Genomic DNA, 15,843 nt, shown 5'->3' on the forward strand with positions numbered 1-15,843 from the left:
GTGACCCAGGCTATCTACACCCCCTTCTCCAGACTCAACATCTACCAATTCCTTCTTTTGGTGAATACTGATGCAAAGTATTCATTTAGTACCTCGCCCATTTCCTCTGGCTCCACACATAGATTCCCTTGCCTATCCTTCAGTGGGCCAACCCTTTCCCTGGCTACCCTCTTGCTTTTTATGTACGTGTAAAAAGCCTTGGGATTTTCCTTAACCCTATTTGCCAATGACTTTTCGTGACCCCTTCTAGCCCTCCTGACTTCTTGCTTAAGTTCCTTCCTACTTTCCTTATATTCCACGCAGGCTTCGTCTGTTCCCAGCCTTTTAGCCCTGACAAATGCCTCCTTTTTCTTTTTAACGAGGCCTACAATATCACTCGTCATCCAAGGTTCCCGAAAATTGCCGTATTTATCTTTCTTCCTCACAGGAACATGCCGGTCCTGTATTCCTTTCAACTGCCACTTGAAAGCCTCCCACATGTCAGATGTTGATTTGCCCTCAAACATCCGCCCCCAATCTATGTTCTTCAGTTCCCGCCTAATATTGTTATAATTAGCCTTCCCCCAATTTAGCACATTCATCCTCGGACCACTCTTATCCTTGTCCACCAGTACTTTAAAACTTACTGAATTGTGGTCACTATTACCGAAATGCTCCCCTACTGAAACATCTACCACCTGGCCGGGCTCATTCCCCAATACCAGGTCCAGTACCGCCCCTTCCCTAGTTGGACTGTCTACATATTGTTTTAAGAAGCCCTCCTGGATGCTCCTTACAAACTCCGCCCCGTCTAAGCCCCTGGCACTAAGTGAGTCCCAGTCAATATTGGGGAAGTTGAAGTCTCCCATCACCACAACCCTGTGGTTTTTACTCTTTTCCAAAATCTGTCTACCTATCTGCTCCTCCATCTCCCGCTGGCTGTTGGGAGGCCTGTAGTATACCCCCAACATTGTGACTGCACCCTTCTTATTCCTGATCTCTACCCATATAGCCTCACTGCCCTCTGAGGTGTCCTCTCGCAGTACAGCTGTGATATTCTCCCGAACAAGTAGCGCAACTCCACCTCCCCTTTTACATCCCCCTCTATCCCGCCTGAAACATCTAAATCCTGGAATGTTTAGCTGCCAATCCTGCCCTTCCCTCAACCAGGTCTCTGTAATGGCCACAACATCATAGTTCCAAGTACTAATCCAAGCTCTAAGTTCATCTGCCTTACCCGTAATGCTCCTTGCATTAAAACATATGCACTTCAGGCCACCAGACCCGCTGTGTTCAGCAACTTCTCCCCGTCTGCTCTGCCTCAGAGCCACACTGACCCTATTCCCTAGTTCTCCCTCAATGCTCTCACCTTCTGACTTTTGCTCCCGTGCCCACCCCCCTGCCATACTAGTTTAAACCCTCCCGTGTGACACTAGCAAACCTCGCGGCCAGGATATTTATGCCTCTCCGGTTTAGATGCAACCTGTCCTTCTTATACAGGTCACATCTGCCCCGGAAGAGCTCCCAGTGGTCCAGATAATGGAAACCCTCCCTCCTACACCAGCTGTTTAGCCACGTGTTTATCTGCTCTATCTTCCTATTTCTAGCCTCACTGGCACGTGGCACAGGGAGTAATCCCGAGATTACAACCCTCGAGGTCCTGTCTTTTAACTTTCTGCCTAGCTCCCTGAACTCCTGCTGCAGGACCTCATGCCCCTTCCTGCCTATGTCGTTAGTACCAATATGTACAACGACCTCTGCCCGTTTGCCCTCCCCCTTCAGGATGCCCTCTACCCGTTCGGAGACATCCTGGACCCTGGCACCAGGGAGGCAACATACCATCCTGGAGTCTCTTTCACGTCCACAGAAGCGCCTATCTGTGCCCCTGACTATAGAGTCCCCTATTACTATTACTCTTCTGCGCTTTGACCCTCCCTTCTGAACATCAGAGCCAGCCATGGTGCCACTGCTCTGGCTGCTGCTGTTTTCCCCTGATAGGCTATCCCCCCCGACAGTATCCAAAGGGGTATATCTGTTCGAGAGGGGGACAACCACAGGGGATTCCTGCACTGACTGCCTGCCCTTTCTGGTGGTCACCCATTTCTCTGCCTGCACCTTGGGTGTGACCACATTTACATAACTGCGATCTATGACGCTTTCCGCCACCTGCATGCTCCTAAGTGCATCCAATTGCTGCTCCAACCGAACCATGCGGTCTGTGAGGAGCTCCAGTTGGGTGCACTTTCTGCAGATGAAGCCATCCGGGACGCTGGAAGCCTCCCGGACCTGCTACATCTCACAGTCAGAGCACAGCACCCCTCTAACTGACATTGCGTCAATTAATTAAAATTAAAATTAAAATTTGTCTCCCAGAAGGCCCCTGCGCACCGCTGCCGCCGAAATCCAAAGGGCTGCTCCTGTAAAGGTAAGAGTTTTTAAATTCACTACTCACCTCCCAGAAGGCCCCTGCGCACCGTGAGTTTATTCAGAACTCACCTCAGAGCCGTGAATGTGAGACATCCGAATGTAGGGAGAACCCCTTTCCCTTCAGTACCGCCTCTTTTATGCCTATTACCTTGCTTAATGTTTGCTCCCAACAGGCAACTTGGGCAATCTAACCATCTTCCCTTAATGTTCAATGGCATTACCATCATCCAAGGCAAATAACTCACCTCCTGACTCTCAAAAGCCTGTTCACAAGGCACAAGTCAGGAGTGCGATGGAATGCTCTCCTCTTGCCTGGATGAGTGCAGCTCCAACAACACTCATAGAAGCTCGACATCATCCAGGACAAAGCAGCCCGCTATCTTTTCATTTACTTCTGTGGGTGTCGCTAGCTAGGTCAGTATTTATTGTCCATCTCTAATTGCCCTTGAGAAGGGCAATCTGGATTAGGCGCCTGGGGTTTAGTGGGTTCCACCCTGAGTTGGAATATTGTGGGTTCAGGCCCGACCCCAGAGAGGACAAGACCGATGGATGGAGCAATTAAAATTGGGAATGCTCAAGATGCCAGAATTAATGGAGTGCGGATATCGCAGAGGGTTGTGGAGCTGGAGTAGATTACAGAGATAGGGAGGAGCGAAGCCATCCAAAGATTTGAAAAGAAAGCTGGTTGTGTAGCTGGGAAACAGTGGAGGTCAGTCAGCACAGGGGGGATAGAGGAATGGAATTTGGGCACCAGAGTTTTGGATAACGTCAGGTTTCAGCTGTCCATTCCTGTCTGTTCCCAAAGTAATTTAATTCCCTTTGATGGCCTTAATTAACTAATTATTCAGTATGTTCCTGAACGCTGATCAATATTGTATCAATTGCTATATTCCATCACTCTGACAAGAGGCTACACACCTGAAACATTGAGGGATGTGTTTTCCCAGACAAGAGGAGATAGAATCGCCTGTGGACGGGAAATTGAACCCCTTGACGGAAAAATTGAATGCGCTGGAAATGTTTCTCAGGCTGGCAGCAACTGTGGAGAGAGAAACAGAGTTAATGGGCACGATTGCACGGCCTCATCGTGCCCAACTCAGTGACACGGCCAGGCTGTTAAATCTCGCGAGAGGCCTCTCGCAAGATAGGCCCCACTTGGAACACCTTCCGAGATCTCACTGGATCTTGCAAACTGGATCGCGCCCTCCCAAAACAGGACTTGTTTTTTGCACGTTAAATCGTGCCCAATGTTTCAAGTTGAGTAGGACTTCTTTGGAACTGACGAGAGGGAGGAATGTGGTAGGTTTTATGGTGTTGAGAAAGGGGGAAGGGTCAGGTTAATAAAAAGGAAAGTCAGTTTAATAAGGACACGGGGTATCCACACTGTGTAAATGAAAGAAACACAGTTTTATTTACAATGCGATATGTACACTGCCCAGTAGATCCCTACTGGGTTCCAGTTCTGGTCGATGCCTTACCGACTGACCTTTTATACAAAGATTAATAGAGATTCCCCCACCTCTAGCAGGGGAGCTCGTATCCCACAAGGAACCACAAGAAAGATAACCATTCCCACCCCGTAGGTCCCGTGTGGGCTATTACAGTCAGGCACAGGCTAAACAGTAGGAGAGATGACAAAGGTATCCTGGAACAAAAAGCAACAGGAGTGGTAATGGTTGCTGTAAAGAAACAAAATATTGGTCCAGAGTAAGTGTTAATGGCAGAATAAAGGACAGCTCTATGTGAAAGGAAAGACATGAAAACAAGATACAATCTAGCACGTGGCAAAGAGTTCATGGTCTGAAGTCAATGTCAAGGCGCTGCTCTTAAAAAAGTTGTTCCTGGAATTGATATTGGGTTGGGATGCCAACAAGATTGTGTCCTCTTCTGGGTTTCTGCAGGAATGGAACTGTTTTGTGACCTGTCAGCATCTTGCCAGGGTCACCGTGGTGTCTGCACTGCAATGAGAACTTCTTCAGTGTAACTAACAAGCTGGGAAGGCCTTGATAAGTTACACTGATGAATTCCAGCCACTACCATTGAGACACTACAGTACAAAGTACTACTTCTCTCAGAGGGTGCTATCACCGCTTAACAGTTCATTGTCCACTTTTGCAAGTCAATCCAGCTGTATAGTACTTCACTCACCTTGGGCCGCACTCCGCTGCTGCCAGCCTTCACCACAGCTTGTGTAGATTCACCTTCCACCTCTGGTGAGGAACAAGAGTAGAAGCAACGTGACTGCATCAGCTCCAGCAGCAGTACCATCAACAAGCGGTCCCTCCATAAGGCAGATGGAATGGACACAAATATCCAGCTGGGAGGGGGCGCAACCCCCAGCGCTGGGTCGACAGGGAGAGGATCAGCTGGCTCGATATGCCCAACAGGTTGATGTTATTGATGCCCCGAGTGTGTGGGTGGAGTGATTTAACATGCTTTGTGTGCTAATTTGCTTCTCATTTTCAGCCCACACTAGCAGCAATGTGGAGTAGAGAGACAAATGTCTCCCTGTCAGTACATAACCTCCCCAACAGGTCCGCAGCTGTGACCCTCGTGGCAACACATGGAAACTCGACACTTTGTGACTGCAGGCTAAAGCTTCAGAGGAGCTCAGAGGAGGTGTAGCTCCCCAGACATGCAGTGCACAGGCCCATAGACATGTGGACATGTCCTGCCACACATGAACCAAACTCCCAGATATGGTTTATAGCTCCAATGCCTGGTGGAGACCTCAGGAGAATTGAAAGCTAGGAGAGGTAACCCTGGCCAAAAATCTGGATGGAGTCTAAAGGCAGACTGGTATCGAAACGAGACTCCAGGAGGGTGTGTTGCCTCCCTGGTGTTCCCTACATCGGTAGTGGGGAAAATGCTTGAATCCATTATCTTTTTTTTTCAGTTTTAACACATTTTAATTATAATCTGCTTTAGCATGAACACATTGTACAGATGTCAAAAAGGACTGACAAAAGGCAGCATCAGATCATCACCCTGAATGATCAGAACCACCAGAACCTTGATATGATAGACTGAACATGCTCACCATTCATTCACCACTCCATGGGTAGAATTTCACATTGGGCGGGCTCGTGCTCAACCCGGAAGAGCGACGCGTTCTCTTGAATCCATTATCAAGGACTTTATAGCGGAACATTTAGAAAGCAGTGGCAGGATCAGTCAGAGTCAGCACGGATTTATGAAGGGAAACTCATGCTTGACAAATCTGTTGGCATTCTTTGAAGAGGTGACCAGTATAGTCGACAAGGGGGAGCCAGTCGATGTGGTATATTTGGACTTTCAGAAGGCGTTTGACAAAGTCCCGCATAAGAGATTATTGTGCAAAATTAAAGTGCATAGGATTGGGAGAAATGTATTGAGGTGTATAGAAAACTGGTTGGCAGAGAAGAAACAAAGAATAGGGATTAATGGGTCCTTTTCAAATTGGCAGGCAATAACCAGTGGGATCGGTGCTGGTACCCCAGCTATTCACAATATATATTAATGATTTGGATGAGGGAACAAAATGCAACATCTCAAAGTTTGCAGATGATCCCAAATTAGGTGGGAGGGTGAATTGCAATGAGGATGCAGGGATCAAATAATTTTTTTTTTACAGTGCAGAAGGAGGCCATTCGGCCCATCGAGTCTGCACTGGCTCTTGGAAAGAGCACCCTACCCAAGGTCAACAGCTCCACCCTATCCCCATAACCCAGTAACCCAGTAACCACACCCAACACTAAGAGCAATTTTGGACACTAAGGACAATTTATCATGGCCAATCCACCTAACCTGCACATCTTTGGACTGTGGGAGGAAAAAGGAGCACCCAGAGGAAACCCACGCACACACGGGGAGGATGTGCAGACTCCGCACAGACAGTGACCCAAGCCGGAATCGAACCTGGGACCCTGGAGCTGTGACGCAATTGTGCTATCCTGTAGATCCCACTTCAAGATCTGAACAGGTTGGGCGAGTGGGCAAATCACTGGCAAATGCAGTATAATTTGGATAAGTGTGAGGTTATTCACCTTGGAAGCAAAAACAGGAAGGCAGATTACTATCTGAATGGTTGTAAATTGGGAGAGGGGAATGTGCAGCGGGACCTGGGTGTCCTTGTGCACCATTCGCTGAAGGTAAGCATGCAGGTGCAGCAAGCGGTAAAGAAGGCTAACGGTACGTTGGCCTTCATTGCGAGAGGTTTCGAGTATAGAAGCAGGGATGTGTTGCTGCAATTGTACAGTGCCTTGGTGAGGCCACACTTGGAGTATTGTGTGCAGTTCTGGTCTCCTTCTCTGAGGAAGGATGTTCTTGCTCTCGATGGAGTGCAGCGAAGGTTTACCAGACTGATTCCAGGGATGGCGGGACTGTCATATGAGGAGAGATTGACTAGGTTGGAATTGTTGTCGCTGGAGTTCAGAAGAATGAGGGGGGATCTCATAGAGACTTATAAAATTCTAACAGGACTAGACAGGGTAGATGCAGGGAAGATGTTAACAATGATGGGTGTGTCCAGAACCAGGGGCCACAGCCTGAGGATTCAGGGTAAACCATTTCGGACAGAGATAAGGAGACACTTCTTCACCCAAAGAGTGGTGAGCCTGTGGAATTCATTACCACAGGAAGTAGTTGATGCTAAAACTTTGAATATATTCAAGAGGCGGCTGGATATAGCACTTGGGGAGAATGGGATCGAAGGCTATGGGGAGAAAGCAGGATTAGGCTATTGAGTTGGATGATCAGCCATGATCATGATGAATGGCAGAGCAGACTTGATGGGCCAAAAGGACTCCTCCTGCTCCTATCTTCTATGTATCTATGTATCTAAACAAGTCAATATTCCAGCAACTCCTGCAACAAAGCTGTGCCAAACTTTGTGCATTTTATTCCTTTCGACTCAACTATGGAGGTCAAGAGTGGGACGCTGACCTTTGGGCAGCCCAGGGTCTCCATGAATGTTTCTCTGTCTTGCTTCCCCGTTTCACTGCAGAATGTTTATAAAACAGGAGGCAGCAGTTAGGGGTGATAAGCCCAACTCGACTGGCATGGAGAACAGGTGCTACATGCTGTCTCTGACAGTGGGAAGGACCATTCTATCCCACTGGTCGACCACTGCCCACCTCACATTGGGCAGCCCCTGATTAGCAATGTGCTCACCCGCCAAGGCCCATCTGCTCCAATGGGCGCTTGGAGCTTAGAGCCTCCGATCAAGGAGCAAACTAACAAAACAAATAAAAAGGCAGAAAATGAGAGCGCTTCGAATGGCAAGCAAAAACATCAGGACAACGTGTACGGGATTGATGGATAGTTTGTAACGAGATGGTTAATAACCCATGCAAAAACAGCCATGCTCAATATGGAACTTAATAGGCTGAACGTTGGCATAACCTTCTTACAAGAGACCAGTCTTGTTGAGAGCAGATCACTGAAAACATTCCATTTTCATTGGATATGGGAAGAGTTTAGAAGAAATGCGTGTGCAAAATGTAGGTTTCACTGTAAGGAACTCACTACTTTCGATAACAGAACTCCCACCGCAAATGGTTTAGACCATGTTCTCCCCATCAACTCAAGTAGAAGTTTCTTTCATTCAAAGCAGAATCGGCGTCAACCATACTGCCTACCCTGAGAAAAACCAACAGTTCCTTGACTCTATTGAACAGGCGCTCTCTGGCAATCCCATACAGAGTGTTGAAGTGAAATGGAACATACTTCGAGACACGATCTACAGTACCGAACTCTCAACCTGTGGGAATGGGCAGCAGGGAAATGCTGACTGGGTCAAGGCTGACGTCGCTCTGATAGAACTTGTCATTGAAGTCAGGCGGTCCGCTTCTATCAATTACCAGATTGAGAAGACTCTGAGTGCAGTAAGAGCTGCTCAAAGTATAGGCTAACAAGGCAGTGTGCCACTCATCCACCATGGCCTCCTGAGGTTCTCGATGGAATATAATAATATAGTAATCGAATGGCAGAACAGACTTGATGGACCAAATGGTCTAATTCTGCTCCTAAATGTTACAAACTTATGGATCCCCCTAGTTGGAGGGACCACACTTCTGCTGCTGACTTCCTCGGCCACTTCTATACAGGTTTGAGACGTTGGTCTCTTCCTCCTTTTTTGGGAAAGCTCATCTCACCGCAGTCCCTTAGATCCTGCAGTGGGACCCCCTGGTAAGAATGGAAAAGCTGTGTGATTGTAAATGGTTGGGGAGTGGGAGCAGCATTCGCAGGTCTCTCCATTTCCTGTATTGCTGCAGCCTCGAAAGCCCAAGATCTGTTGTCCCCTGATAATCATGCGGTGGCCCCTTCAATTAGAAATCCATCACTTAATAGAATGAATGTCTTCTTGAACTGCTGCAGTCCATGTGATGTAGGTCACCCGCAGTTAGGGAGGAAGTTCCAGGAACAGTGGAGGAATGCCGATTTTTTTCCAAGTCAGGATGGTGAGTGACTTGGAAGGGAAATTCAAGGAGGTGGTGTTCCCTTGGATCTGTTGTCCTTGTCCTTCTAGGTGGTAGAGGTCACATGTTTGGAAGGTGCTGTTGAAGAAGCCTTGGTGAGTTCCTGCAGTGCACCTTGTAGATGGTACACGCTGCTGCTGGTGTCCATTGTGGAGGGATTGATTGTGTGAGATGGTGGATGGGGAGCTTGGAGCTTCTGGGGGGGTGGGGGGGGGGTGCAGTAGCACCTTTGAATGTAAAGGGGAAATGGTTAGTTGGATCCTCGCTTGCAGGGAGGGTGGGGGCACATTCTGGCAGGGGGGTAGTGCAGAAAATTTTGCCGATTAAATCAGTTCGTTTCGGATCAGTTCCTTTCCACATGCGGAACGGCGAAAAAGATGGAGAATGGCACAACGTCATAATGCTTGTTTGGAGGGCTGGTACAGATATGATGGGCGGAATGGCCTCCTTCTGCTCCGTAACCATACTGTGATTCTGGGCTGGATTCTTCCACCCCGCCCGCCGCAAAGAACGCCAGTGACCTCGGTCGCTGGGTAGACACGACCGGAGAATCCTGCCCTCTGAGATGGCTGGGTTGTGGGGGAGGGGGCGGTGGGATGGTGCAGGGGTTGTTGATTGGCAGAAGACAAATCCACATTCCCCAGATGTGGCCTGAGTATTTTCAACAATTACCAACTTCGACAAATAGTACAATATAGGTTTGGACCAGCTCGCAAAACTTCTCGTGTGAAAGCACAGCGATGATACATCAGCAAATTGTACCTGTTTGAATGAAAGTTGCAACAGTGCCAATTCTAGTTGGAAATAACAATGGACGTTCTACACAAGCTGTCGCAGTTATCCTTTACTCAAATCTCACTCGGGGAGATGGCGCTCCTGATAACATGTATCAGGTATTTCCTGTCAAGCAGGAGCAGTGTCTGCCTGTCAATGAAGCCACTGCCATCTTCAGATAGAAATACCACTCTGGAGCTCGAGTACAATAAAACCCAATTTCCTGCAGTTCGCAGCTCTTCTTGTGCATTACGATCAAAGATAACGGGGTGAGGAAACTTACTGAGAACTGTTTTAAGAATCATAGAATTTACAGTGCAGAAGGAGGCCATTCGGCCCATTGAGTCTGCACCGACCCTTGGAAAGAGCACCCCACCCAAGCCCACCCCCCCACTCTATCCCTGTAACCCAGTAACCCCACCCAACATTTTTGACACTGAGGGGCAATTTAGCACGGCCAATCCACCCAACCTGCACATCTTTGGACCGTGGGAGGAAACCGGAGCGTCCGAAGGAAACCCACTCAGACACGGGAAAAGGGTGCAAACTCCGCACAGACAGTCACCCAAGGCCGGAATTGAACCTGGGAGCCTGGAGCTGTGAGGCAGCAGTGCTAACCACTGTGCCATCGTGCCGCCCAGAGTTTGATGAATTGAGCGTATCGAATGATGCTGTGTCGCTAGCTTTTGTTACCTAGATTTGATTCCTGCCCCAGCTGAGATCTGATGTTACCTCTGTGGCCATCCATAAGCATCGGAATGAAATAACTTAGCCGCAACTGAAGTAATGGAATTGCTCATAGTTCAGTGCAGATATACAAACAGACCCAAAGCGGTCACGGTGATGTTTGATGTGGGGAAGGAGGCAGCATAATACAAAGTCGCATTTTTATAATAATCTTTATTAGTGTCACAAGTAGACTTACACTAACACTGCAATGAAGTTACCGTGAAAATTTTGAAAGGGACACTTTGCCCTCCTTCCAATGTCCGATTTCCTGCACCTGGGAACAACCTCAAGTGCAAGACAATGATAAAACAATCCATCCCTTCACACACTCAGGCTTCAAAACAAAGCTTAAATTCCTACAATCAAAAGCCAATTGTTTTCCGGGGCAAATAACGGCTGCAATTCACAAGGAAATCCGTGCTCGCAACCCACCTGAAAAAGTTACTTGAACACGAGGCGCGGTAGGGGGGGAGGGATTTGATTTAAAAACAGGACGTGACAAAATCATCAAACTCTTTGTAAAGGAAGACTTTGCCATTTGTTATACCCCTAGTGTACTGAGGAAGTTTTTCCCGGGTGAATGCAATTGGAAACAACACAATATTAGATCAAACATCTCCGCAGATGTTGCCTGCCCAGCTGAGCATTTCCAGCATTTTCTGGTTAGATCAAACTTCAAGCCTCTGCAATGCTTTGCTTTTGATCAAGGATTTGGGAAGATTTATGTTGTCCTGCTGTGATGAGCCGGAGTGTCAATAATATTTTCCAGTTAGGATACTAAAGCATTGTTTGTATTTGAAGAGTGAAATGAAATGAAAATGAAATTAAATGAAAATCACTTATTGTCACAAGTCGGCTTCAAATGAAGTTACTGTGAAAAGCCCCTAGTCACCACACATTCTGGCGCCTGTTCGGGGAGGCTGGTACGGGAATGCAGAGTGGATTTGTCACCAATAAGGGCCTGGTGGATGTCATTATTCACTCAGGTGACACCGCCCCTCAGCAGAAATATCTCAGCCGCAAGACGTAAGGTTCAATCGAGACATTCAAGGCATCCGTTGATTGTTTGAAGAGGAACAAAGGGCAGGGGTATGGGGAAAAGGCAGGGGAATCACACTAAGTCATAATGCTCATTTGGAGAGCTGGTGCAGACCCAATGGGCCGAATGGTCTCCTCATAACAATTCTGTGATCTTGAGTCTAAGATAGGGGAGGGGAGCAGCAGGCAAATGACAAATTAGCTATCAAAGGCACAATCCTCTTTATTCTTATTCTTCAACCTCTCCACACAAGGAGTATCCATTGTCTTAACCGGGAGAAAATTGGCAGGTAAAATATACCGTGAGGATTTCATGCCTTGCTCTCAGGCTAACCCCATCACATTGAGCACCAACACCTGCTACAAAATTGTACCAGGACAAATAGAAGGAAAAGCTGGCATATAGGAACATAGATCAGCAATGGGAATTATTTAAACAGTAAATGGTAAAACTACAGATAGGTGCAGAGAGTGTATCCATGGGTGAATCATGGCAACAATTTCCATACGTATTTAGCATTGAACTGACCCAGAGTCAAAAAAGAGTCCAAAGCTTGCTCAAAAGAGGAGAGCAAGGTAGAGAGACTCAGGTATTTCCAGGGGAATTCTAGAGCACAGGTCTGGGATGTTAAAGGCACAACTGACGCTGGTTGGGTGAACGGGGCACGTTGATGGTCGATACAGAATAAAAGGAGTAGAAAGTTTGAGGCTTGTTATAGTTCTGGATGACGTTACAGAGAATGGGACAGAGGAGGGGGAAATTCCACGGAGAGATTTGTACACAGGGGTTAAAGAGTTATACCTGAAGTGTTGGTACACTGGGAGGTCAAGAAGAATGGGGTGGATCGGTGAATATGCCATAAGAAGAGATACAATCTAATTTGACGCAAACATTTCAGTTGATAGGTAGCCATTGTTTATGAGGCTTGCAACCAATCACAGAATTGTTGCAGCACAAAGCGGGCCATTTGGCCCATTGAGTCTGCACTGGCTCTCCAAACGAGCATCACCGTAACTTTCGAGTGTTGCCGGAAAACCATGGCCCGCTGATAGTCGGAGAGAAAGCTGCTCACTCACCTGTGAGCAAAAATGTGCCGCACTTTCCAGTTCAACGGCAGCCTCCAGTACGACAGATTGCGCAATCTATAAGACCATCTCCGGTGCATACTGTAACGTGCCCCTGACCTGTCCAGACATCGAAAACGTGATTTTAAAACACCAATTGTCCTCTGCACTACCTGACATGTTGCTACACGTGCACGGTTGTGTCATTCCTGTGCTTAATTGTTGGTCCCCCGGAATGGTGTCATAAAGTCATGTTCCCAATGGTATTCCTTATCACCCAGTGACCCGTCCTTTAATTCCTGGTGGTGTTGTCATGGACCGGTGCAACATTGAGCTTGCAAGGACAAATGAGTCATGGACACTCCCCAGGCTGTTTGCATTTACAGTGAGGATCCTCATTTGTGCATCACATTAAAGAATGGAACCCCTTCCTGTTGATGAATGAAACAGTGTCATTTCTTGGTTCCTTCAATGCAATTTGTGTTCCATTGATAGCTCCAATTACTTTTGGGAAACCAGCAAAAACGTTCAGCACTGTCTGTAGTTTCCTTTCCACTGTTAAGGCAGTGCGGCAGTTTGAGTTTGGTTTCAGGTCTTCCTTTAATATTTCACAAACGAGTCACGTTGGTCCCTTGTTGAAGAGCAGTCTTGTGGATCACATGTCCTCTGACATAATTTCATATGATGTCCTTTATCTTTACAGGGGTGGGTAATTTATTTGCTTTATCACTAGTTGGAGATAATGAGAGATAATGCTTTCAATATCCCTGAGCCTATGTCAAAGCCTCAAGAGAAGTTCAAGGATTTTAAGAAGCGAAGTTAGTGTGAAGTCCCAGGGGAGGTGAACCATGACTACAGATTTTGAATCTGCACTGAATGTTGCAATACCTATTAGAGAGATAGTTCACATTAGCTTGCAGGAGGCTTGCATATGTCAACTAAGGCATTAAACTTTGTTAAAGCATTTGAAGTAACCACTGAGGCTTGTAAGGATCAATGTTACATCAGGGAGACTCTTAAACAACACAGTTTAAAACAGATTGTAAAATCGAAATTAGCTTTAGCTCTGAATTAGCTGGGAGGAGACAAACTACCATTCATGTCCTTGAAGGAGTCAATGGCATCAAAGAACAAAGAACAAAGAAAAGTACAGCACAGGAACAGGCCCTTCGGCTCTCCAAGTCCATGCCGACCATGCTGCCCGTCTACACTAAAATCTTCTACACTTCCTGTGTCCGCATCCCTCTATTCCCATCCTATTCATGTATTTGTCAAGATGCCCCTTAAATGTCACTATCGTCCCTGTCATAGATTATCATAGAATTTACAGTGCAGAAGGAGGCCATTTGGCCCATCGAGTCTGCACCGGCTCTTGGAAAGAGCACCCTATCCAAGGTCAACACCTCCACCCTATCCTCATAACCCAGTAACCCCACCCAACATTAAGGGCAATTTTGGACATGGCCAATCCACCTAACCTGCACATCTTTGGACTGTGGGAGGAAACCGGAGCACCCGGAGGAAACCCACGCACACACGGGGAGGATGTGCAGACTCCGCACAGACAGTGACCCAATCCGGAATCGAACCTGGGACCCTGGAGCTGTGAAGCAATTGTGCGATCCACAATGCTACCGTGCTGTCAATGTCAATATCAGTATCAAGGCCATGATTATCCGAAACCAACTCCCTTGGGCCGCCCATATGCTTAGGATGTCAGAGTCCCGACTGCTGAAGCAAATCTTCATCACCCATCTCGAACAAGAGAAGAGGAAAGGAAGCTCTTCAATGACACCTTGAAGATTTACCTCAAGAAATGGAACATAAGCTCCAATGCCTGGGAGACCCTTGCTCAGAAGAGACCAACTTGGAGGAACTCCCTGATTGAAGGGGCACAATTCTTCAAGAACACTCGACAGCAAGAGGAGGCCCGGAGAAGGAGCCTTAGAAAGGAATACCCATGATCTAGATTCGAAGGACCAATGCCACCTTCTGGAAACACCTGCCAAGTGTGCGGTCAAAGATGCAGCTCTAGGATTAGGCTCATCAGTAACGGGCACGGACCAGTAACACGGGATTCTCTTAGGTAGACAATTATACTTGTTAGCGAGGGATCGCCGAAGATTACATACACTCCAAACCCATTCTATCCATTACAGTTTCTTTAATGGAATTAGCAGCTGCATGACAAGCCAAAGTTTAAAAATATATATATCTTTCTTTCACTTTATTTGCATTTTAAACATATTTATAAATGCTAAATACTAATAATATAAAACATTAACCTGTCAAAAAAAAATTACTCCCGATGCCTCCTGCCTCTGCTCGATGATTCTGGAACAAACAGAAAGTGCGAATAAAAAGGCATAAAAACTTACCTAACATCAGGGCAAGTGGCCAAGTTAACACTGCCCCATTCATTTTTATAGTGTCTGTTCAATGCAGTGCTTCATTATAAACAGTCAAAACAAAAGTGGGCCAGGAGTTTAAGATTGGCGCGCTTTCAGCGCGCATAATAATAGTAATCTTTATTATTGTCACATTCAGCGCGCATGTCCCTATGTCAACACTTCCAAATGGTCCTGATCAATGGTGCTGTTGACTCCTTCAAGGACACTAATGTTCATAAAATTTATTGTGTAGAAGGAGGCCATTCGGCCCATCGAGTCTGCACCGGCTCTTTGAAAGAACACCCTACCCAAGCCCACACATCCACCCTATCTCCATAACCCAGTAACCCCACCCAACACTAAGGGCAATTTTGGACACCAAGGGCAATTTAGCTTGGCCAATCCACCTAACCTGCACATCTTTGGACTGTGGGAGGAAATCGGAGCACCCGGAGGAAACCCACGCACACACGGGAAGGACTCCGCACAGACAGTGACCCAAGCCAGGAATTGAACCTGGGACCCTGGAGCTGTGAAGCAATTGTGCTAACCACAATGCTACCGTGCTGCCCATATGTTAGTGGTGGACAATCAACAGAAGTCCAAAAATGGACTGAAAGTTACAGCCCATGACTCAGTGCCATTCCCTTGCCTTTTCCATATCCAGTTTCTATAGATAAAAAGAAATTCATATAAACACCCTTCACACCAAGAGGATGTCCCAAAGAATTTTACAGCCAATTAAATACTTTTGAAGTAGAGAAATGTCGGAAATATAGTAACCAATTTGCGCCCAGCAAGGTCACGTGAGCAGCGATAAAATAACTACCCAGCAATTTATTTGGGATGTTGAGTAAGGCCTAAGTGTTGGTAAGAACATCAGCATCTTTTCTTTGAACGGGTGCCAGGATCACTAAGTCCACCTGAGAGGGCAAATGAGTTCTTGGTTTATCCAATGAAGGTATCGCTGACAATGCGGCTCT

Source organism: Scyliorhinus torazame, chromosome 5, assembly GCF_047496885.1.
Source record: "Scyliorhinus torazame isolate Kashiwa2021f chromosome 5, sScyTor2.1, whole genome shotgun sequence".
In the NCBI taxonomy this organism is placed as follows: Eukaryota; Metazoa; Chordata; class Chondrichthyes; order Carcharhiniformes; family Scyliorhinidae; genus Scyliorhinus; species Scyliorhinus torazame.